The following is a 20520-nucleotide window of genomic DNA, read 5'->3' as shown; positions in this document are numbered from 1 at the left end:
CGTATTTTATGTGTCGGTCCTGTCTCTTGTTGTCTTCCTTCTAATATATGTTTCAAATGTTTTATGCTGAGGTATATTGACAAAAGGCAATAGGTCCAGTACACAAGAGGTTCGGTTACGGTATATATACATAGTGAATATTCGTTGCATCGTTATTTTTAATTAATAATAACTAGACAACAACTTTTTCGTCGTTATAGCCACATTGGTTGCTCCGACAAACGAATAAAAAATTCGGTTGGTCATTAATGATTTCTGGTTGACCATTAATCGTTTCCTTACTTATTAGTGCACTTATTAATTATCATTATCAAAATGCTAGCGTCCGAGAAAATAAATGGTCTACAACCGCAGCAAAGCAGCATTTCAACCAACATTTCAAGTGTTACTGTATAGGCATCAGTTTTTTGGAAGGCTAATCCCAATGGTGCAATCAATTGGAGAATTAAAGACGCAATTACTTTGAACACCACCAAATGTCATACTCTGTTTGGTTTTATTGAAACGGATATTTCTAGCGTAGTAAGACACGTCGTTGTAAATCGATCGGATCAAAATTTATACGAAACTCAGAAAAACGCTTTATTAAGCGAATTTTGAGATTCCGAAGAAAAGCGTCTGCAAAATGTTTAGAAACCTTGCCTGAAAAGAGTCAACTATCTCAACTATAAAATATTACGCGACCATCATTCATTTTATTCAAGGTTAAACATTCAGCGACTCGCTGAAAAACTCAAAATTGTATAAGACAATTTAACTATATGACGCAATTAGATATATGTCGCTCGTAGTAGAGCATTTGGATAAATCCAGTACATTTTGTCTCAAAATGTGACAACGAATGACGCCTACCCGGTGGCTATAGGGAACTAAATAAAATTACAGTTCCGGATGAGTACCCTGTACCAGATTTGCACGAATTTGAGGGTGATCTACATGGTAAGAAAATCTCTTCTAAATTGGATTTGTTGAAAGCTTATTTCCAAATCCCTGCTGAAGAAGCAGATATACACAAACAGCCATGATAATTCACGCCAATACGACTTTTCGGATTTACAAGAATCACATTTGGTTTGCATAATACAGCACAAACATTTTAACGATTTATAGAACAAAGTGCTAAAAGACCTGGAATTTTGTTATGACAATATTCTTATCGCTTCTATAAATTTGGAAGAGCATAAAGAGCATTTTAAAATACTCTTTAGTCGATTAAGATCTTATTGTTTGATAATAAATGTTGTACAGTAAAAATTCAGAAAAGTGAATAATCTTTTCTAGGATATTTAATAACAACAAGAGGAGCATAACCAAATCCAGCACGTGTAAAAACAGTAGAAAAATACAAACTACCAGCAAACGTACATGATCTTAGACAATTTGTAAATGTCATTAATTTGTATTTATACTTCTCAAAAAAGGTTACGGACACATAACGCTTTATAGCACTACCGTTCGAGAACTCCAAGGAATATATTCTGGTTTAATCATTTCCAGTATTTCTGGCAAGGCCACGCATTTACCATCTATAGAGATCATAAACCTTTTAAGATTGCCTTTTGCCAAATATTGGGCAAGGTTTCATCAAAGCAGCTACATGAACTGGACTATATAGGTCAACACAGTACCGACATTTCACAAATCAAAGGAAAAAATAATGTAACAATTGGTTTTCTATCACGAACTGAAACTGTTTCTATACCAAGCAGTATTGATTACGAGTCATTGGCAAGTGATCAAGAATCTGAAAAATTACAAAACTTACTTCAATTCTCGTCACACAGCCTTGTTTTGAAGAAAATGAAATTACCAAATTCAAATTTAGAAATTCTTTGTGATTGATCTACATGTGCTATATGTAAATTCTTGACGCAAAAGTTTTGCAAAGAATTACATTGTTACATTCTGATTCAAAATATTCAATTAGAATGGTTACTGAATGATTCGTATGGCCATCAATGAATGCAGACATAGCAAAATAGGTTAAACTTTGCATATGCTGCCAGAATTAAAAATTTTGAGGACATACCAATACTTCAATCGGTAACATGTAGATCCCTGAAGAACGTTTTCAACACATAAGCATCGACGTCATGGGTCTACTGCCTTCTTCAAAAAATCGAACATATTGTCTTCTATGTATGGACAGATGCAAGAGATTGGCGAAGGTCTTATGAAATGTTTGTAATAAAACTAAACAATGCATAGAAAGCCGTATCAGCTAATAGATTGAAACTAACGAAAATCGCTCTACACATCGAAAATGCATACGCGAAAATGCGAGGAAAAGGTAAATAAATCAACCTTCGTAGCGGCAAAGTTATACGTTTCAAGTCTAATTGAAATTGACAGAAGGTACTGTAGGAATTAGTTTTTAATGGCTGTTAGCTTTAAGGCAGATGGCACCATTGTAAAAAAATACTGAGAGATTGTAGAGGGTTGATAATTTTTTGTAGGTTGATAGAAATGAAATAAAATGCAATAAATAAATTTTGTGAAGTAAATATTTGAGTGCAAATAAATAAATCGCGGTCGGCTACGAAATATTTAATATAGTGAGTGTTCGTTGTTATTCTCGACTAACAATAAATAGACAAAACCATAATAATATATATACAACAGCATGTGTCCAAACAAAAGTAAATAAATACAGTATATATACATTCAACAGTATGTATCTATCAATAAATGATTACATCGTACATGTATATAACAGTATATATCAGTGAATAAACACAATATAAGTATATAAGTTAAGGACCATCCTAATAAAAAGAACAAACTTACGAACTACTCTCACAAATACAATAAACAAACCTAAAGTGTCATATAAAGTTAACGTAAAAACTTCTCACCGATATGCAATGGCACCATACCATAAGCTTCTCCCACCAATGTTTTATTTCATCCTATAATAAACATAAATGTTGACTGTGGATAATTGGTTAAACCGAGGTTTCCTCCTTTATAATTTGTTAAAGAAAGTCAGTCGCTTTACCAGCTATTCACTCAACAGTTCCTAAATAAATTTGTTAAATAAATTAAATAAGAAAAAAATATAAAATTTTGCGTTTCAATAAAAATCCTGTAAGGAAGAGTTTTGCTTCCTTACGGAATACAAGTCCGGACGCCTAAAACATTTGCCCACAGCGAACAACCTGTCAGTCCGATCTGTCCGTGCACGTCTTTTTGTTATCAATATAGGAACAGCCTCCTCCAGCACAAAGTATAAAATAGGCATAAAATCGACAAATGTATAGAATATGCCTGTAATAGCTTTAATGAACAAAACAGCATGTATAAAAGCATCAGATCAAAATCTTGTATAAAAACATTAGAACACAACATGTATAAAAGCATCAGATAAAAGCTATGTACAAAAGCATTAGAACACAGCATGTATAAAAGCATCAGATCAAAACTTTGTAAAAAAACATTAGAACACAACTTGTATAAAAGCATCAGAACAAAACTATGTACAAAAGCATTAGAACACAGTCTGTATAAAAGCATCAGATCAAACATAAGCGTGAGAACACAACCTGCCCCGACTTATACAAATCAGCAACATCGAATCGGTATGAACTCAATAGGATACAAGTACACTCACATGAATGCAAAACATACACCGAAACTACAGCAGCAATGCAAAAATGTATAGTACCGTTAGGGCAAACAAAACACAGAAATGAACGTAGGTAGGAAAATAAGGGATAAGCAGATACATGCAAAACGAATAGACTTTAGCAAAAGCCTCTATGCTGTAAAATGTATAAACACATTGCACAGAATGTATAGTACCGTTAGGGCATATGGAATCTTCAAAGCTGTTAGGGCATACAAAACATATAGAAATGAACGTAGGTAGAAAAATAAGGGATAAGCATATACAAGCATGCAAAACGAATAGACCTATCAAAAGCCTCTATGCTGTAAAATGTACAAGCACATACAAAGCATATAAACCGCAGACGCACTGCACAAAATAGATACCACCGTTAGGTCGTATAAAATCTCCCAAACAATGTACAAAGCAGTAAAATTAGAAGAATACGCACATGTTCACAAGCAATGAAATGTACAGAATGTACAAACTATATAAACACCGCTACAAGTAGGAAATACATATAAAATTCGGTACAATATATGGTCATACAAACCATGCAGGAATGAACTTAGACAGGAAAACAAGGGAAGTAGCCACACATGCTAAATATAGTAACACACACATATAAACCCTCGAGAGCAGAAAAATACACTGCGGGTATAAAACGACAGAAACGTAGTTGAAGTATTGAATACATATATTGTAAACAAGTACCTAACGGTGATATAAATCACGCGATTTGGTACCTGAGTACGTGCTGAGTAGGCACTTGGTCAACCATAGCAGTTAGATAGTTGTTCAGCAATAAGTTGATATTAAGTTTTGTACAAGTTGCTCATACAAGTCGTAACTGCGGTTGTGACAGCAGCCAACATCAGCTAAGCATACGTATAAGCAAAATACCTCCAAACACAGAACATGTTGGCAATGGGACAAGCGAGCGAGACTCCGGTTATAAAAGAGCAGCACATTGCACAGAATCGTTTAGTTTGGTGTCACAGCCGTCTATGGTAAGTGCCCATGGACAATTTGACGAATTGACCATTATGAAGTGTTTTTTTTGTTGACTTTACGGATAGGGGATGTGCTGGTTCAGCTTATTCGCCATCCCTGAAGGACTTTTAGAACTACTGACTTACGGATAGGGGATGTGCTGGTTCAGCTTAATCGCCATCCCTGAAGGGCTAAAGAACATCCTTTTTTCTTTTGTACGTACATACGAATGACCCACCGGAGACGAACCGTCGGTTCAGGGAGCCAAGGTAGCTATGACACTGCCAACATTTCCGCTTTTCTTGTAGTGTTCCGCGATAGTTAAAAGGAAAAAAAGTAATAATAAATATAAATAAATCTCGTACCACGTGGAAGTCACACCAGAAGTCGGGTCACCTCGCTGGTTCCTTTTCCTAGCCAGCCTCTACACAACGCTGTACCCCGCTTAATATACAATAAAAGGGAATTTTAAACCATCCCACCGAAGGTTCAGAACATTTCGTTCTAAATAAATATTCTTGCAACGAACCCCGGATTGACTGAGTTCCACCCCGGTTAAGAAGACTCGTTACAACCCAAAGCAAAGTAAAATAATTTAACTTATATAATAGTATCTATAACATTATGTATACTTACAAATGTATATATAGATATCAATATGTTTAAAATAAAATTTAAAAAAAAAATTGAAGCATGAAAATTGGAAATTTCAAAAGTTAAAATTTTTAATTTGACAATTGAAAAATAAAAGGAACTCAGCTGCCCTCCTGTGAATGCTTTCATTGTTCTGGAACCTATGTTGAGTTTGAGAGATCCAACGTCAGCAATGTTCTTCGTATATCGGTGTATCTATTTGTATAAACTATCCTATACATCGTCATGACTTTTATTAAACTTTTGGAGCTTTGTTTTGAAGTAAGTTTTTTTTTGTGAACATGGAAATCTGTATATGTTTAAATTTTGTTCTTTGAACTCAGGCTCTATTATGTGTAAGATGAATATTTTTTTTTACATTTCGTTTTATTTTTCTCTGGTTTCACGCTAGTGTCACGAGTTTTCAATGTTCAATTTTTTATTTATAGTATAAATTACATTGTGTTTTATCTTACAACTTAAGACACGAATCGATCGCATACTTCTGGTAGGATCGCCAATTATAACATATTTAAAAAAATATAAACTGATTTTTACTTCAAATTATTTATATGTTTCTCTATCGAACTATGATGTTTGACTCAAAAATTAAATGTTAGTTTAAAAAAGAAACGAGCACCAAAATCAAAGCTTCCTACACAATAATTTTTTATGTATTGTCATGGTCTTTCTCTGGAGCTGGGGCAACTCAGCGACAAGAAAATTTATATTTACAGGGACCTTAATTATTCACTCTTTAATTCATAATTCTTCCAACTCACTCTCAACGCCTCTCAAACTAAGACAAACTCTAAATTATTCTACTCTACCCTAGTCCTAACCTATTCTTATTCTATATCCTAACCCTGTTCTTATTCTATTCTTCTTTTATTCCTCTCCTATTCTTATTCTATTCTTAATCTATTCCTATCCCAATCTTAGTCTATGCCTACCCTATTCTTATTCTATTCTTAATCTATTCTTATGCTAATTTACTCGCTAACTTAAACTAGCACTCCTTCTGCCCCACCAGAGACGGAGAACCCCTGAGGCCAAAACGAGGGACGACTTTGGATCCTCACAGTATATTATTTTAATACTCTACAGCAACTATGAATGCTCTAATTTATTACCGCGAATAACCCGTTGTAAGTTTTCTGTTTGTTTTGGTTCACGGTCTATTATTAGGTTATCATTGCCTCATTTAGCGATTGAAAATTGTTTACGCGAGATAGGTATATTGAGGTAATACTCGGTACAATAATCGCCATAGCTATATTGTCCTTTGTTTTCCAAGTTTTCATTTCATCTGTTTTCTTTGCGTTCGGTTTCGACAAACCGAACATGGTTTCCCATACATATTATTGGACTGGCACGGTTTTCATATGCCTGGAAAGTGTATGTGTTAATAAATTATCATTGAGGGATATGAAAAGTAACAGAAGAAGCAATTGGAGGGTTTTTCGAAGTGGCTAGGAAAAAAAAAAAAAAACGGTAGCGTTGCGAGAAAGCTGATGGTCTTAGATGCTAGTGCTTTAAGATTGTATATTTGGAATTTATTTCTTTGGAATAATAATATATTGTTACGGAAATCCCAAATCTAGTCATTTTCTACAACCAAATGTACATTGGCGAGGCGTCATGCAGCTGCAGGCCGATGAAAACTGTTACCAACAAAAGCAGGTTAACGAATTAAAAATCAAGTCATAAAATTAGGTGCTAGTAATATGATGGCCAAAATGTATATAAATAGATTATTTGTGAAAGACAACAGAGTAGAAAAAGAATATTTGAGATAAGCAGTCGAAAGCATTTAAAGAAATATAATTGTAAATAAAAGAATTTTGAAGTGTATTTCTCTTGAATATAATATCCGCGATCCAGTGATACGGACTGTATCTTATAAAAGCGAATTTCATAACAATATTAAGGTTTACAAAAAATTGATTTATAAAAATTTATTGGGTGAGTAACAATATAATATGTTTTTTTTTTAAGTTTGATCATATTGGTTTATAAGCTTTTAATAGAAAAGTTCGTAGAAAAATTAAGCCTATTTGCACAATATTGGTCATTGCACAGTTACCTTTCATTGGATAAGCATGTAATATAATTGATTGAAAAACGACTTCAAATAAGGCAACCTTATCTGCTTTATTTAAAATTCCTGTTTATGAATGGTTATAGCATTTTTATGTTAAATGTTCTTGAAGAAGATTCGCTTTTTAACCGGTAAAACCCCTAATACTTAACGTGATCAGAAAAAGGAATTTCGCGACTTTCAGTTGTGAAAGGCAGAAAAAGTTCTGATGAGTGAAGTTATATAGTTGAAAATTTATTTGTACTCGAAAGCATGCTACTTTATATTTAACCACAAGCCAATGTTGGGGAGATATAAAAAAAACGAAACTGCTTTCGCAGATTGATGCTGAATTGAAATCACATATTAACGAAACCAAAATTTTTTGTAAATTACAGGAAAAAATAAAAGGCATGACTCACACATTTCTGAGAAAACAACCTTATTGCAGTAACCTTTTGTCAATCCTTAAATTTAAAAAAGTCAATCCATTAGGAATAGTTCCTAATGGATTGACTAAATTAAAGTTTTTGCTAAATGAAAGATTGATTTTTATAAAACACCCAATTCATTCACAAATAAATATCAATACTCTACTTACGATACTAGAACAGAGGCACCTTATGATTATGAGACCACACTATTTATATTCATGTCTTCGTCTTCGTCATGTACTTCCGACGAAGTTCCACAAAAATGAATTAACCCGTTAATGGGAATATAAGAGTACATTGAGATTACAGGAAAGCAAACCAAACAAAACTCTCTCAATGTTACAATTGCCAAATGTGTGACCACGGCGTTGCTCTTTGGAAAGTTAATACATTTTGCGCTCCCTGTGTTGGGCGACATAGCACAGCATATTCTAAATGTACTGTAATGAACAATATTCAGGTAAGTAACTTAGATTTAGGTTAACGATAAATCTTGCTCAGTTCGAAGACGTTCACATGACGTCAATAACAGTCGGTCAAGTCAGAATTATAACAATGCTTACCCCAATATACTTCGTCAGAACGATCCTAGATTTCCCATAGTTTACAATGCTCCCTAGGACTGGTGATTTTGGAAACAACAGCGACAATCATTCAAATAATCTTTTCATTGAATCTGTTGATTTTGTTCCAGACAACTTTCATTGAGCTATTTCTGTGAATTCCTCTCGAAAAAAGTTCGAAACTAAGTGCCTTTGATTTTCGTAATTCCTTCCTGAATAGAGCATTGGCCTTTTTGTATAATAACAAATGATCACGATCAGGACATCTCTTAAAGCGATGCTATAGACCCATTTTATTTTTTCTCAAAAACGAAAGTGTGTTGTTCCACCAAGGAACCCTAGCTGATTTAAACGAGCTTTTGGATTGAGGAATAGAAAGATGAGTAGCCGTGCGAATCGCTTTAGTCGTAATAGCAGCATCATGGTTGCAGTTCCCGTTAAACGGCTTTGAATTCAAAAATGACTGCACCTGTTTGGAGTAGTGTATCCAATCCGCTTTACCTAGGAGGAATTTGGTCTGTTTTGCTGGAGTAACAGAGGACGATGAAGTTTAAGATCGATTATGATTGGAAAGCGATCACTATTATATAGATCATCAGAAATAGATCAGGAAACCAAAGGAAGAAGTGAGGGAGAACAACAAGTTAAATCAATATGTGAAAATGTATGATGAGTTGAAAAGGGCATTGGTTTTTCATCATTTAAAATGTAGAGATTGCTTTGAAAAAAGGCCTCTTCTAAAACAGTACCACGAGTGTTGTTCACTGTGGAGCCTCAGATGGTATTCCAGCTGTTAAAGTCACTTCATATAATTAATGGGGGGGAAAGAACGGAGAATAAATTGCAGAGCTCATGCTGAGAAAACGATTGCGAAGGTGGAATATAGAGCTAAAGCACTGTAAATTTTATATCTAACATTATTTGTATCGCTACGGCTTGTATATTAGAGCTTAAATTTAAGCGTTTGTGACGTATACTTGATTTTATAAAAACACCAACTCCTTGTTTGGAATATAAATGTTGATTAGCAGTCGTGATCTAGCATATTATTTGGGTGGAATAGGATTAAAAGAGGTTCTACAATGGGTTTCTTGAAGCGATATAAAGTTTGGATTGAAATCACTTACGATTGTACGGAGCTCATCAAAATTATCAAGAAGTCCCTTAATGTTCCATTGTAGAATTTCAAAAACTCTATTTAATTCTCCGTCGAAAATGTCACTATAAGAATTTTGCGTGAATAATTTGTTTTTACCAGCAGAATAATCTGTACTTAAGTGTTTGCGTAAATTTGAAGTGCAAAGAGTGGGCACACGTGAATGATTTGAAATTGAAGATTGATTGAGGGATGAAAGATTGGATTCATTACAGCTTGTAATTTGTTGAGTAGAGTTGAGAACTGGTGATTCTGGGGGATTTAGTTTATTAGATTTTGGCATATGTGTTGTTGTTTTAATTTTTTCAATAATTGCTGTTGTTTTGATTTTTTCAATATTATCTTTGGCGAGCAATGGAACTGGTTTCGCAATATAATTTTTGGTTAATGGTGGAACAGGTTTTTCATTGGAAGGAGTTGGAGTTAAAAGCTTATTAGGCAGGATATGCGAGGCGACAACAGCGTAGGTATTGCTTTTCCTAATTCTCTGGGTTCCAGATGGATTAATTTCCCGGTACTTGCGGCGCGCTTCACTAATGCTACAGTAATTTTCTATTTTGATTTTTAGAATTACACGCATTTGTATAAAACGTGGGCAGTTCTTACACCTCATTTGGAATGTAGAGTTCTACTTTACATATGTACCAAGCTACATCAACCGTTGCCGGTAGCCGATAGCGGTGAAAAATCAAAATAATTCTTCCTGTAGGAGAGCGGGTTTCTCTAACATCATTTAATTTGGTGAATTTGTAGACTTCAGTCACTCCTTGACTGCCCATATCGCGCACAATTTCATCTTCCGGCACATGATTTAAGCATGGGGCATAAACTACGCCTTTAACCGAGTTCAGTTTGTCACGCAGTTTAGCGGATATACCACATAAATTAGCTAATGATTCGAACTTTATGAGCTTTTCGGTTGCGCTCGGGTTCCCAGCGACGACAAGTAAATACCCATCGCGTAAAATCGATATTGAGTCTCTATACGTTGTAATACTATCTAGGGCCCTTTTTAATAGCGAAAAGGCTGATTGTCGAAATTGTTATGGAGGGATCAGTTGGAGAAAACACAACATATTTTTTGTCGATAGGAACGATGCTACTGCTTAGCAACACCGGAAAGTTGGAATTTATAATTTTTTTTCTTTGGGGGGATACGTCTGCTAATAGATGAAATCTATTTGAGTTTTATCAGGCGGCCCCGTGGCAATTATGCCTTATGGTTGTCTATTATTTAATAAATTGGTAAATAACCACTCACTTGAAAAGGTTTGAGAACTGCTGAGAATAATGACAATTGTTTTCAATATTTTATATTTCTTTTGTGTTTTTTGTTTTTTTGATTTTTTTATTATATATACAGAAAACGAAAGCAAATATCGTATCTGCGACAATCAGTTTTAGCAAAAGCGCAGAAAACGCACGAGTTAAACACAAAAAGCCACCGAAAAACACCGAAAACAATTAAAAATATCATAGGCGAAAAACAAAACATGTACTACTCAGAACACAAGTCGATGTCGAATGTTTGCTCATTCTAGAATTCTACTAAAATATTAATAGAGAAATCTATAACTATTCCTTTACTTTAACATAATAATTCTCGTATTTGTACTAACCAAATGTAAGATTTTCTAACTAAATGTAAGATTTTCTCTTAGTGTTTTGCTTCTTCATGTTAATATAACTGACTCAAGGACAACGAGCTAGGTGAGTAACATGATTAACAGTTCCTTGGCTTCTAGCTCCAACCTTCACTCAGGGATTATTAATAAATCCATTGAAAATTCTTTTAATTATAAAGATTTTGAAAGACAAAAAACACCTGGTGCTGATAATATTAGTATTAGTTGCCTAAAAGCTCTGACAAAGGAAGAAATAAGACTTTAAAACATTCCTGTTCCCCTTATAAATTTGCATACTTTCTTAAAGAATTTAAGGAAGCAAAGGTAATTTTTATTAAAAATCCTAACAAGCCATCGAATTCCTCTCTCCACCTACCATCCGATTAGCGCAACAGCCATTTATAGAAGAGATAGTTAAAAATGAATTGGTTAACTTAATTGAGCTCTTTTTGAAGTGTAAAAAACAAAGCTCATTCCAATTTTCAAAAACAAAAATCTCTAGGTATGATTTTATTAGATACAAAAGCCGTATGGCATGATGGTCTCATCTGCAAAATGAGTATTTAAATTTTTCTGAACATATTGTCAAAAACAATACATTGCTATATGTAGCATAGCAAAGTTCACATGCATTTCCCATCCCATCCCGTGCCTCTCCAATGTTATATAATTTATTTACATATTCTTCAAAGTAGAAACTGTATCTTATTTATATTTGCTTATGATACAGGTTTACTTTCTTCCGAAGTTTTAGCATTAGTTATAATAATCAAGTTAAAAGAGACTTTAAACAACATTAAAATATATTAGAAAATGGAAAAAAGAACCAGTTGCGAAAAGTGTAGGCGTTATATTTTACATGGAAAAGGAGGCAATGTTTTATTTTTGATAATTCAATATTTTATCCAAGATTAAACTTCAAATAATAACCACTTCCTTTACACAATTAACAAAACAAAAATTCGAATTCTATGGTTACTCTTTAATAGGAAGTCATGTTCAAGTAAAGCATATAGGATAATAATTTTAAAATCTATTTGTCATCCAATTATGATTTATGCTGGCCCCTTATGGTCAAATACTGCCCATTCTTATATTAACAAAATACATATCATACAATATAATATTTTAAATAGATTTACAATTTATTTTGGTTTTATTCCACCAATCGTTTGCATTCTCTGAGAGATATAGAGCTAATTTCTGTCAGAATAGAAACACTCAGAATTTTAACACTAGATACTTACATTTCTCTTATATTCTTACGTTCTTATTAAAGCTTCAACTATTTAAAATAGTTGTAAGTATAAAATGCATCGTTTCTCTTTTTTTATACTCGCCACTGAAGGAGGGAGAGGTACGCTTTGCCACAATGTTTGCACCACTCAGAAGGAAGTTTCACAAACCCTATAAAGTATCTACATTCTTGAACAGCACGAAGTTCTGAACTGATTAAGCAATGTCTGTCCGCCTGCGTGTCTATGCGATGTTTGTTGTTGACACTCTTCTGGTCACAAAAATTAAGACATCAACTTTAAACTTGACAGAAACATTGCAAATTTTCGCACGCAGGTTGATATTGAAAAAGCGCCAAATTGGTCAAAGTATAAAACCACAGTGAAGCGTAAATCGACCGGAACTATATTCTTTTAAACAAAGATTTATAGCATTTTGCTTTTTACTCACATATTATAAAAGATAGAAGGGTGAAATTTTCCACGTTTACTTTGCGAGAAACTTTGCTATTTAGGGATTTCGACAACAGAAGACAACAACATAAGTGTGCTAAATGAATTATGGTGGACGTCACGTCATGCGGGACAATTTTTTCTTGAAACTACCGTCCATATGGATATTAAATAAAAGAGCTTAAAGAGTAGAATGAAAAGGCAAGTATCTTAACTGTAAATTAATTACGGTAGACATCACTACACGGCAGCCTACTTTTTCATAAAAATGCCTTTTAGTGAAATAAAAGGTGAAGGACAATTTTATCCCATTGACTGTTTTATGAGAATAAATAAAAGCGTGGGCAACCGAAGATTTTAATGGTGAAGGGTATGTGAGATTCGGCCCAACCGAATATAAGTTGTTTACTTACAACAATCTCTTTAATATAATTTACGTTTTAAAATTCCGTTCAGCAGAAAAGGAATAAACAACGAAAGCGAAATATAATGGGAGCACGACACTATACGATCGAGATCAATAAAATTTTAAGTGAGAATGGCAATACTTCAAGAAAAAATGTTTTAGAAGAAAAATGACTTTAAACTATTTAATAAAAAGAAAAACAAACAAAACCTGGGTCGAAAAAGTGAATCTATACAAACCATTTTCAAAAGTTTTCGTCTTGGGCCAAACTACCTGAAATTTCATCCAAATTTATGGCGTGCAGGTTGAGCACAAATTTATATAGACAGTCATAAGACAGACGGCGATGTGGATGTTTTTATGAACAGAAAAGTGCGGATCAGGCTCTACACACGAGAAACTGTATGGCTTTGAACGATTCTTTGAGTCGTGGCCCCAGCGCCTTACTTGGTTAACTTTCTCATCAACGATCAGGCGGTGTTTGTATCAAACTTCAGTTTCCTTCATTTTTGCGACTGTTGCTTTTCCAGGAGCAAATTAAATTGGCATACTTTGATAGAAATTGATCTTTGCAAAGCGTTCTTAGTTCAAGCGGTAGTGACGCATTTATAAATTTTTTTTAAATTTTTACGTTATGGAAAATTATTAGTTATACAAAAAGGGTAACGCCTCAATTTTAGGGTGTTCGATAAACCACATCAAATAACATTTAAATAGGAAAAAAGAATTTTGCAAAGGGAACTATGTTGGGTTTCTATGAATATACCTGCAAATAATATAAACAAAAAATGAAGAATGAACACAACACAAATTTTCGATTAGCTCAATTTTAAGAGGTCATTAAATCAAATCAACTTTATTTAAATTTAAAATAAATAAAAGTTAATAGTATATATAAAATAATAGAAGATTCGGTTACTTAAATGTAACCTAAAGCGTATTATTACTTCAGCCCCGCAACTGTGAGCGAGAAGTTGTGCGTTCCTCTACATTCTTCCTCAGCGCAGAGACTGTCATGGTTAATAGAATTATACGAATTTCTATAAACTAAGAGAAGGAGGAATGGCCTATTTTCAATGTTAATATTGCATCTGATGATTTCCTTACTTTTGGCTAATGGAATAACGCAGGTAAGCCTCGATTCTACTGCAGTTTTGATTTAAAAGCAGTTTTTCAAAAGTTTTCGTTGAATTTGAAAGAATTTTTATAGGTTAGTAAGTTTGTTAGGTTTTTTAGGGTTATAGGTTCTTTACACACACAAAACTGTGGTAGGCAAAGATACCTCAGCAAAGCTATCATTTAGCTAATCCCTATTCAGTATCATTTCAAAAATTTTGTCACTATTAATACCTAACTTTTTATTAATTTTCCAAATACGTTTGCCTGCAGATTAATTCGTGAATCTCTCTCTACTGTAACTGTCGCACGTTCCTAATTAATATTCATGTAACCGTCGTATGCAACGATAAATCATACATAACAGTGCATTTCCCGCAACAGTCTCGGTTTAAATTGTTAAGTTCAAAGGATGGCATCATGCTTAGAGAAAGTGAGAAAGTATGATTTATTATGCAAGAAAATACAATCTCAATTATATTATATAAAATGAGCAAACTCAAAAATATATTAGTTGATTGAGTGCAGTGTGTTTCAGTCATTATAGTACACACTTTCAGCGCATATAGGTCATTTGTGCAGGTTTTTTCAAATGTATTTTCAAACACACTCCACAGCAGACATAGGGTGAGGTTGCGAAGGGACCGATAACACAACATATAAGAATTTTAAGCAAGATACCATACATCTCAATAACTATAAATTCAGCAGACGAACCACGTGATAATTTGCGAACATATTAACACCGGATATTACTTCTATGTCTTATTATTATCGACAGCTACTCCATTGGCTTTCCCGATGGACTGAAAATTCACGATACCATGATCTTTAGCATATTGGTCCCGTTTCCGGTTCCGAGTTGCATTAGTGGTTGTTGGCAGCTCTCCCTAACTCACCAGGAACTAAGCCTATTAAACGTACTAATTGTCTACGTTTTTATATGATAACTTATACAGGCTTGTAAACCTTAAAGTTGGTACTTTCATACTGACAGTTTTATTCATCATCTGACAGTACTACTTGAACTGTCTCTTGGAAGAAGAGTGGAGACTTATTCACATTATGGTAATGGTTATGGTAATTTAATTAGAATTAGGAAAAGTGACGGTAGGCTAGAGGACCGACTTATTGGACGGATCCACAAACATAATCGTAGAGAAACATTCTACAAAGAACGATCAAAAAAAGGACGACAGACTTGTAAAGTATGAATTCCTGACATAAAGGAATGTTTCTTCAATTCTTCTTTTGTCTCTATCTTTTTTTTTGTAATGTCATATAAACGTTAATAACACTTACTCGTTCCATTCTCACTCATTCCAACGCATATACAATACAACTAACAATTAAATTTCAATACTTACATATGTGGCAATCGCGGACACGTTTTAACATCTAGAAAGACTCTTGTGGTAACAATAATCAGTTTTGGTTAAAGGAACAAAATTTGGCAACGTTGCTGCCATCTTGCTTTTTGCTATTTTTTCTTCTATTATCAACTTTCGTTACACGCGTATGTAGCTGTTTGCTATTAAAATATTTTCTCAACAATGTATTATTTGGACGTATAAGCCACAAATATATTGGCTTAGTCCATCTCTGTTCAACATACCAAAAAAAAAAAAAAAAAAAGTATTTTCTCATATAAAATATTGATCAGTAATTTATATCCTTAGTTGTTATTGAATAAATGGAATATTGGTAATATGAATTGTATATAAAACCTAAATTTTTTATCTAGGATCCAAAGGTGCAGCAGACAAAAGGGCGATTACTAATGAAATCATTGAATTTATCAGATTATGAAGCAGAAATGCTACAGAAATTCAGCTAAACCACAATGTGATGATATTCTTCAACAAATTTAACGAGATATTTTTAGTCTTCCCAAGCAAGCAGAATTATGTTCGTTGAAAAGTTCTCGCTCTACAGTCAATTCTCGTTGTCGTAGTCGACAAACTAAATCCAAACAAAATTTTGAACATACGTGAAGACAATCTTGGTATCATCAACTTTTTTAATATAACGCATCTATTTTTGATTATCACTGACATGCACAGAAACCGTCAACACCCAAGGTAATCCAGCCACCTAGAAGACTATCTCCCGGACAATTCTAAGGTAGAATTTGAGAATTTAAGGAAACTACGCATCTGAGGACCATCTAATAGTAGTATGTAGTACTTTACATGTAATTACGAAAGCAAACGGTTCCTAGCGCTCGTGTGGCGATTATCGTGCTGCTAATTTTAAAACTATCGGGCCGCTGTTCTATATCGTCCTTACAAGATCCTGCATGGAAAGGTTATTTTACAACCTATGCGTTTCTACAACTTCGTTAAGAGAAGATAAAGAACATTTAAAATAAATATTTCAAATTGCACAAACTTAAATTTGGTCAATCTCAATTGTCTTTTCTGGGACGTGAAACTTCATTCCAAGGTATTAAACCATTATTAAAGCAGATAAACGCACTTAAAATCTATCCGCGATGAACATATATAAATGAGCTCAAACGTTTCTTATCCCTGATCAATGTTTGCAGACGAGACATTGAGCACGCTATCCCGATGTCTCACGGCTGAACTAGACTGCTGGTACTACAGAAGTTCGTGAGAACATACAAACTATCACTCTGAGTAGACGAATTTAATGTTGTCGCAGGCGTTACTCTACACGAGATAGTTTCAGCTCACACACCCTTTGGCTTTCCTTTTAAAACGTTCAAAAATACGCAAACGCGTTATATTACGATATGGCAGGGAGCTAACAGCAGTCTATTTAGCAGTTTAGCTTTTTATAAATTCATTCTAGGAGGTAAACATTGTCATATAAACAGATCACAAAACATTAATTTATGCTTGTAGCAAAAAATTCAAAAAAGCTACAGATCTGCAAGCCAGATTACTTGATTGGATGCCGCACGTTTCCACAGAGATTCGTTTTGTTAATGAGAAAGAAAAGATATTACAACCGTCAAAATGCATTGGTCATGTAGAAGTGTTTAATGCAGATGCGTTGGCTGATGACAAACAATTTAAGGACCAACTTCAAATACTATTAAACCGCAAGAACGCTAACCGATTTCAACTCAAATTTTTCCTCTCTACGAAAGCACTACTTACATTTATTGTGACCTATCAACTAATACCCTAAGATCCCTTATTACCCAAAAACAAGAGAGCAGTCTTTGCAGAGACTCGTAATGTTTCATACTATGGCCCTTCCACAGTGAACTCGATGGCTAAACGATTCATTTGACTGGGAATAGTTGAAGACATTATGATTCTCGCGGGATCTTATATCCATTGTCAGAGACCAGAAATCAGTTAACACGCATCGTCACAGCTACAAGGCTATTCTACATTAGGAACAATTTTTAGATATTAACAATTTTGGGCTGTTGGACCGTTTTCAACTAATAATATTAAGCAATATGACTTGATTTTAATCGACCATTTTACTACATGGCGAGAGACTGTACCTGCATTGAATATCGCTGCACAAACAGGTGCTAAAGCACTTATCTTGCAACAGGTCCGTCGTTTTGCAGTACTACAAACAATAACATCTGACCAAGGCTGACAGTACCAATTAAAGATTTTCACAGAATTAAAATCGACAGGCATCAAACATGCTTCTACACCACTAAATACTGCAATCAGATAGGTTACTTGAACAATGGTATACAACATACAAATCGGACAGTGGGGAATCGTACAGCTTTTGAGGAAGATCTGGAGGCATCGCCAGAGGTAGTTTTTGGTATATATTAATGGATATTATTGAAGACTACAACTGGATTTTTCATAGATAACAAAAATACCAAATGTAAGCATGCCCTGGTTATATAATTACATCAATACATGAATAATATACGACTTCAACAATTATCTTGATTTTTTAACAAGAGGATTTTTATTCATACTGCGCTGATCACACGTAAAAACGTATTCAATAAAATCCATCAGCATAGAAGTTTTTAAGAGAGAGGTGCCGTCGACGTCATTTTGCGATCTTTTTCGTTACCTTTACTCCACTCTTACGCTATTGCTTCGCAAGTTTTTTTATAGTTTACTGCGTACACGGTATACCACTTAAATTGCGCTTAATATTAACTGCACTTAAGTTATACTTCACACAAATGCGACGATTGTGCTGAGACCGCTTTCTCAGTCCGATTCTCCGCTCTTTGGTTTACTAATACTACCTAAAACCGGTCAAAAGTGATTATTAGGGGGATAGGCACGCAAGACGCCATTGTTGATGCAGCCTAGCCACACTGGCGGTGATATCTAGGAAGCAGTCCGCGCAGGGCTTCACTGTCGGCGCAAAAGCTAGTTTCCCTTAGGTGCTGAGGTTAAGAGTGCTAACTAGAAGATAGTGCGCGCAAAGCCATACAGTTGGAGCATAGACAACCGTTCGAACGGATTCCCCTTCCACATTTGTCGGAGGAGAAGGCACGAAAAACAAATGCCTTCGAATAACTTCACATGACAAACCTAGCTACGCTTAGAAGATTATAATCTGATGACTAGGGAGTAGCGCCAGCAAAGCTACACTGTGCAAGCACCAACAGGCGTTTGACGGGTTACCCTCCAAGTGTTTTATGTGGTAACGCGCGAGACATGCTTTAGAATAATTCAGCGTGACATTTAGCTAGAGGGAAGATGATCGGTAACTTTACCTTAAGTAAGTCTCTGAAGCATTATGCGTTTTATCGGCGGCCTTTATATAACCATAACCAGGGCGCTGGTTATGTACGGCGTTAACCTGATTTCATTTCCGAGTTTTGACTGTGTTTCGCTCTTTAAAAATTTTGAAAACACGAGTAAGCAAAATTGCTCACCCTTTTCGTTAGGACTGGTTGTTCAGAAGTAATATTGTTGTTTAGAGCTGGTTTTTTAAAAGGAAACAGCTGAAAATTGAAAATAAGATAAGTTCCAAACAAAATGGTTGACCTACAAGCAGCTGAAGCAAAACCAAAATTTTAATTTTGTGAAAGGTACGTAAATTAATTTTTTTTTTTCATTATATTCACTTCATTTTAATTTGCCAAAAATTTTACATAATTTTGCTTTTATTTACGTTGGTAGGATTCTGCTATTCATTGCATTAATGGAAACAAACAAGCGCCGAATTTGCGCCTTATTTTGCCATTATTTTTTCGGAATAAATTTCGAATGGCAAAAGCAATATATAACTGTCAACCAAACATTTCCCAAGATACGCCTTCCAATAAAATGGTATACAAATAATAATATTTTATTTATTTAATTAATTCAAGTCAGCTACAGAACATGTCATTAGCTGAATATAAGCTACAAAAGAACTTAAAATGTAGTATAGAGAAGAAAAAAATATAAATAAAAATAAGCATAAGATTAACATATAACATATACCGGCATTTAACTAAGCCTTAAATTAGTATGCAGGGATATACATTGATGAACAAGTATATGATTATTTATACATTATTAATGAAATGAGAAACAAAATCAAATAACAAAGAATATTTTGACACAATTTGCGTGTATTGTGTAAGACGCGAAAATAATTAGCAACTCGTTACGCACTACAATGTTTTTCATCTTGTTAACGGACAAAACGGACAGATAAAATAAGTGATCGATGAACATTTTACACATTAGTCGAAACGGATTGAACAACTCATAATTGGTTCAGCATTGTGGTAGCTGCAAGCCCACAAAGCGTCTTGAAACGCTACTGGGGATGTGAACATTAATAAGTTCTAATAAAATCGGTGAAAAAACTTCTCCTTTTATTAAAGGCTTAAAGGCGAAGGTTAGATTCAGCATTTCATGCCGTTTTTCAAGGGTGGACAAGTCAATGAGCTTCAACATACGGTGGAAGAGGTAGCGTAGGGTCCCATCCCATACCTCGCAAAGCAAACATCAAGACACACTCCAAGAGATCAACAGGGTATCTATAGATAGGAAGCCAATCTACCGACGAGTATTCAAAAATTTGTCTAACTAAAAACGTATGCTGACAAATTAGTGACAGTTAATATCCCTTTTAAAAACCGGGCTGACAGCGCGATAAAGTTGACTAAAACCAAAGTAAGCCTTTCTGTTACCAGTGATTCAAATAGTTTAGGCAGTGCACTAAGTTTGTCAATTCTCTTAAAATTCTTCGTAGACTTTCGGGAAACACTCGGAAAATAGAAACCGACGAGAAGTGACTTTTTTCAAA

At 34.4% G+C, this 20520-nt stretch overlaps 1 protein-coding gene and 1 long non-coding RNA gene across 12 annotated transcripts in view; both read left to right on the top strand.

Moving 5' to 3' along the window:
• Positions 1 to 20520, top strand: part of LOC119643792 — a 296314-nt gene that overhangs the window by 174584 nt on the left and 101210 nt on the right. The gene's annotated exons all lie outside the window — the stretch shown is intronic.
• On the top strand, positions 15933 to 20394 carry LOC119643795. The gene is made up of 3 exons (XR_005248440.1): positions 15933 to 18059; positions 18118 to 19309; positions 19401 to 20394. It is a non-coding gene; the product is annotated as an uncharacterized LOC119643795 (long non-coding RNA).

This window comes from Glossina fuscipes, unplaced genomic scaffold (genome assembly GCF_014805625.2).
Source record: "Glossina fuscipes isolate IAEA_lab_2018 unplaced genomic scaffold, Yale_Gfus_2 61646, whole genome shotgun sequence".
Classification (NCBI taxonomy): domain Eukaryota; kingdom Metazoa; phylum Arthropoda; class Insecta; order Diptera; family Glossinidae; genus Glossina; species Glossina fuscipes.
The sequence above is the reverse complement of the archived record's forward strand: the minus strand, read 5'-3'. Positions and strand labels throughout refer to the sequence as shown.